Source organism: Protopterus annectens, chromosome 8.part0 (genome assembly GCF_019279795.1).
Source record: "Protopterus annectens isolate FY-2018-M chromosome 8.part0, PAN1.0, whole genome shotgun sequence".
NCBI lineage: Eukaryota > Metazoa > Chordata > Ceratodontiformes > Protopteridae > Protopterus > Protopterus annectens.
Window position 1 is genome coordinate 1803771377 of NC_056741.1, and position 6364 is coordinate 1803777740.

Genomic DNA, 6364 nt, shown 5'->3' on the forward strand with positions numbered 1-6364 from the left:
GCTCCTCCACTCATGGGAACTTACTCTCTTTTGCAACAATTTCTTCCTTCTATTGTACAGTTTGTTTATGGTAGGGGACCACCAGACTGGCTTCCTATTTTTGGAGGATAACGTCTTGGTTCTGTTTGGGATAGCACAAACCATGCACTCATGCAAGTGCTTATAAAGTGCAATTGTGTAGGTTTCAGTAGTTGTATTGTCCATCTGCATGAGTGTCATGAAGTTCACCACTTCTGTCTTAGGAAGCATGAAGTTGGCTTTGGAGAAATTTTTTACCGTGGTTTCCTTAATGGGGGGGTGGGGGCAGGATGTGGATATAAAGGGTGATTAGCTTATGGTCAGATCGGACCAATGAGACATTGACTTCAGGTATGGAACACCGGTCACTCATGTTGGTAATGACTAGATCTAGGATATTGTTGCTCCTGGTGGGGGTGTGGATAAGTTGATCCAGGAAATTGGAGTTTAGGAATTCCAGAAAGCATTGAGCGAAGGAGTTGGTACATGAGTAGTTTTCCCAGTTAATGGTGGGGTAGTTGAAATCGCCCATTATTAGGGTGTTTGGTTGAACCCTAATATTTTTCAGTACATCAAGAAAAGAGGAGTGGGAATCCTGGGGCATGGTGGGGGATCTGTAGCAAGCTACAATTTGGACTGTAGTTTTGCCCAGAGTTAGTTGCACTTGGATAACCTTGGATGCATTATGCTGAGCAACTAGCCTGGAAGTGTGGATATCCTTAATGAATATGGACACATGTCCACCTTTGGTGTTCCGGTCCAGGTTACATGGCCAAAAAGTGTGGTATGAGTTATAGCCTGGTAGTGCAGGGGTGCTCTCTGGAGCCTTGAACCAGGTCTCAGTCACTGCACAGATATCGATGTTCTTCATTTTAAGGAGTGCCTCGAGTGAGTGCATTTTGAGATTTAGACTTCTAGCATTGAGTAGCATCACCCTCAGTTTTTGCTTGCCTGTTCCTGTTATGGTGGTGAATTTGTCAGTTGAACTTTGCCTAAAAACGGCACTATAGGGGTGGCAAGAACCTTAGCCAGTATCCGGAAACCCAGGGGTGACAGGAGCAGGCAATCTCTGGCAAAGCATCGTGGTCTGTCAACCATGTCATCCCAGGCAGACAGATACTGGATCCCTTTAAAATGACACCAGAAGCTTATTCAATTGTTGAAGTCAATCATTTTGTCCTTGTACTGTGGTATCATTCTGGGTGATGGCAGAATGCTACTCAGGACTCTTCCATGTCTCTTTTCATGTAGTCCAGGGAGGTATGTCTCAGGTCGTTCACACCAACATGGACAATGACAGAGTCATATTTGTACTTGTTGTGGAGTGACCTGAGTGCGTGGGTTATGTGGCGGATCCTGGCACCCGACAGGCAGCTGACCGTAACCTTCTCCTTGCTTAGCCTGGTGATGAACATCAGTGTGCCTGACTATACAGTCACCTATGACTAGTGTGTTGGGTACGTTGTTTTGCCTTATTGGCTGTGGTTGAGTGGCACATTGAGTCTGCGGGCTATGTGTCATTTGGGTTGTGTTGGGGGGTGGAGGTTGCTTGCATTTCTCCTTTGGAGGTCTCTGTTGCTTGAGCAGATTATTACTGAGAGCCTCCGCAAATATTTTTATGTTCCTATGTGTAGATTTTGGTGGTGTAGATTTAATGAGACTATGTGATGAGTGTGGTGTGGTGCAAGTGTTTACCTTCTCATCTTGACTGTCAAGTTCAATCTTGGCTGGAGAGAGCTTTACCTCCAGTTTGGCTAGATAAGTGCATCTCTCACAGGTTATAGTGTTGGGTGGTAGGAGGAGAGGTATTGTCTGTGTTGTTGTTGTGTCTTTCGGCTTTTCCCAGTTAGGGGATGCCACAGCGGAACTCTGGTCCGCTAATGATTGGCAGTAGATTTGTACGTGCCAAGTTGCCAGCTCTGACACACAACCTTCAACTAAGGTATGCCCATTCACGCATGTCTCCACACAGAAGACGCTCTAGCTGAGAATCAAACAGGATAACGTATTACTGTGAGGTGACAACGCTACCGAACACCACCACCGCAGTTCATAGAGGGTTGTCTGTGTACATGAGGCAATTTCTACATTGCCCCAAGATGCCCAGATTCATCAGATAGACAGGAGAGAACACTGGGAATGCTAAAAGAGAAAGGGACAGATTCTCTTTATTCAGATGTAGGTGTAGGTGAGATATGCTGAATAGTAATGCAAAGCTAATATGCTGAACATTAATGTAAAGCTACTGTGACAAAAGTATGTGATAGACAACAGAAGTCTAATTTGGTTTCCCACAAACTCAGAACAGAATGGTTATATACAGTAGTATCCACTAAATGCTTCAGTGTCACAGCAATATAGTGGTATGTGTTTCCACCTATACTGATTTGGTTGCCCACAAACTCAGAACAGAATGGTTATGTACAGTAGTCACCACTAAATGCTTCGGTGTCACAGCAATATAGTGGTATGTGTTTCCACCTATACTCACAAAATGGATTATTGTTGTAACAGTGTGTGTGTGTGTGTGTGTGTGTGTGTGTGTGTGTGTGTGTGTGTGTGTGTGTGTGTGTGTGTGTGTGTGTGTGTGTGTGTACATGTGTTACCACCAATGCTCACAGTACAGATTCAGTCTCCGACAGTAGCCCACCTGGTATGTCCTGATATTGTTCAGATGCAAAAGTCATTATTAAGAACACAGCTCTGAACTACAAATTAAACAAGTACCAATGGAAAACACTTACTATACCAGTTTGGGCATGAATGCTTAATGTTTGGTTCCCACAATCTGATTTTTAGGGCTGTGGTGATGCAGGTCGCCACACTAGTGCATGCAATGCTCACTGGCCCTGAGGATTCCAGAAGCACTGGTAAGGTCCATTGCCAGGTCATACTAGACATCCATTTTCCTAAATGGGCCCATAGAGGTTCTCAGCAGCTATTCCCTAAACAGACTATACAGCAGGTAGAACTTAACTTTGCTCTCATTACCACACCAATCAGACACTTTCTGTGGGGCACTAGCTCAAGCAGCTATTACTATGAAAAAGGTTTTCTGAAAATGGTAACACTTTCATGAAGAACAAAATGTGTGGCTATGATTCATGAAGGAAACATGATTTGTGAATTGTGAACAACACACAACACCATCATTCCAATATCCTGTATGAGCCTATAACCCTGGTACATCAGATCAGTCTTCTAGAACCAAGCGGGATTTCCTGTCACCTCTGCACGATACTGTTATGTACACATTCATAAACATTTTGTGAAAGGAAGCTCATTTGCATACATAGTGCACAAACAGCTATATATCTGTGGCTATTGCAGATGCCCTAACATTTTGAATATTAAAACAGAAAGTAAAAAGTATCAACAGCTTCACAAATTGAATGACTTAAAGCAAGGTATTTGCTGGAAAAATAGCTTTCAAAGAAAATACAGCCCTGAGGAGGTACAGCTGTCTAAAGAAAGAAATCTCCGTTCCACTAGTTAGAGCCAAATCCTTTAATAAAATCCAGAGCAACAATCCAAATCAACAATGAGCGCTTTCGTCTGCTACTAGGCAAACTTCATCAGATAAAATCCCACTGGTACAAAAGCTTTTTGTATATATGTGTACCCACACCCAGAAACCTTTCCCTTCAATAATTCAATCAAACAATTAAACATTTTAAAAAATCAATTAAAAATAGTTAAAAATGAAAATGTTTGAAAATACTTAAATCACTGTTTAGTTAAAGCCCCACAAGATTGTTCCTTTTATGAATGTTCACATAAAACACAATCAAATATTGCAAATTAATAAAAAATATTAAAGAAATGTGAAAATATGTTGTGTGAAAAATGCATCTGTCCTTGTTATAATATCTGTCTGTTATAGTGAAATGGTAAAGTAAAATGTAAATCCATTCTAAAATATGATAGATCTAGATATTTATAAAATAAAATTTATATGGATTTAAACATTATTGGCTTTACCAACTAAAATGGCTTTTATATTGATGTATTCATTAAGCCCTGGGGGGATATTGGACCTAAGTCTCAGTTGCCATTTAATCTCCTTTTGTAACAGGAGATTCTTGGCATCTCCTCCTCTAGGGTCTATATCCACAACATCAATAATGCCAAATTTGAAAAGTGGAGGAAAGGGACAAGATGTTGTATGCTTGTATAGGGCACTGGTTTCTTTTTTGATTCTAATGTCGTTCCTGTGTTCGTATATCCTTTCTTTAAGTGCCCGTTCCGTTTTGCCCACGTAGAAACTAGGGCAATGGCCACAGGTTGCCAGGTAAACTACCATCTTGGTCTGACAATTGCCTTACGCACACACACACACACACACACACACACACACACACACACACACACACACACACATATATGTATATCCTACACAGAGGTGATGGATGAGCCATCAGTTAAATACTCCTCTACCAAAACTATATCTGCAGTAGCTAATGAGTTCCCATCTCTGAGCTAGACTACAGTAGCTATACCTCTGCTCACCCACTGTTTGTAATTGTGAGAAGCATAGTTAGGGAGAGGTGAAGGGGGTGGTTACCCAAGGCACTAGCTGTTAGGGGATAAAATTACTGACAATGCAGAAGTGGAGTATCTTCAAAGTTTTGTCAGCATTCAGTGAAGATTGCAGTTCTGCATTATAGTCATTCATTTTAACAGAAGTGTTTGTCTGGCTGTTTAAATAAATAAACATTTTAATGTTGTAATGTCTCTCTAACTTTGGAAAAGTTTTTTTTTTTGCTCCTTAACTATAGAACTATAGTTAACTATAGTTTGCAAAGGGTACCAGCCCTGGTACCATGTTGTCAATTTAATTATATATTGCTTTGGTAATTGTTAGCATAGTGTGCAGCAATCGCCATGTCTCTTGCATTCACAGGTATCATAATGACCGCAAAGAGAGATGGATAGCAAAGGTTGGACAACTTCAGCCTAGCTGAGAATGAAGTTGTGTAACACACACTGAGGATTTGTGATGGCACATTCTGGAGTGAGCAAGTGCTAACCAGCCTCTGTGAACCACATGGGAGAGTTGGTGGTCTATAATATCAATGCTGTAGGAGGCAGAATCACAGTGTGCAGCAATGTTGGAGGCATGTCACCATTATGATATGGTGGGCCGATGGTAAGGCTTGCAACTTAGCTGTACAGTGGTTGGCCACAGGGGGCCCCCCTTGCACTACATTCCTAACAGTATGGTGATGAAGGCGCAGGTATCATACCTGGTGGAGAAGACACAAGTATAAGGATGGCCCAAACCTTAGGTATCTCAGTGAAAGATGTATCATTTTAGTAACACATGCAAAATGTTTATACAGCACCTGTGAGAACACAGACTGTATTCAGGCCACACATACCAGTGCATATGCTTACCAATGGTATGGTATGCCAGGTGTTCAAGGAATGGTTGAGAAGGTATGTGTCACTTGGTATGAACACCATTTGCATGTACACCGCTGGGCTTGACATGCAGCACAGGTATTCATATTCACTCTGTTATGTCATTTATTATGCATTAACAGGCAAGACCAGTGCTATAGTCACACCTGTACAGGCTGAGACAGGACAACAGTCTTATATCACCACATGTACATAGTCTGTCATTGATGATGATGATGCCAAAACATGTACTTTGTAACAATCAGATGATGCAATGGTACTGTCTGTCCCCATCCTTGGTGATCCTCCACCCACTGTACAAGGTGACAGTGTGGCTTTACCCACAATGGTGCTGAAGGCTGCATAGCATGAGCTCTTACCATCTCAAAAGGGAGAGGTTCTCCTGACTAAGAACACCAGCACTGCTCCTCCTGTTACCATCAGGCACAGTCTTCTGACATGAAGCTGACTGGTGTGTTGCATGGAATTTGTGAGGATGTCACCCAGCACTGCATTAGTGCCTCTGTGTAGCTGTAGAATTTAGAGACAATGGCATGCTGGTCTCATCAGGGCCATAAGGTTACATACTGTTGCCATATCTACTTTCACGCAGAAGAATGCAGGTACCACCATCACTGCCTTGTCCAACAGTGTTGTCTGAGGTCATGGATAGATATATACATAGGGTGGCCACCCTTGAAGGCCATCGCAGGGTGTACATTCAGCACCTGTGACAGCAGGGGTATAACATTCCATCGTCCCATGTTTTGGGCAGTGATAAATGTCAGCCTCTAGGGGTGAGGTACTTCACTAATGGACTTCATCTAGGTCTTGCTGACACATCCATACCATGGGGACCTCTAGTCCTATCACACCAAACCAATGCAGCTAGTTTTCAGATTATGTTTTGACCCACTCCAAACTCGTATAATTACATGTCAGA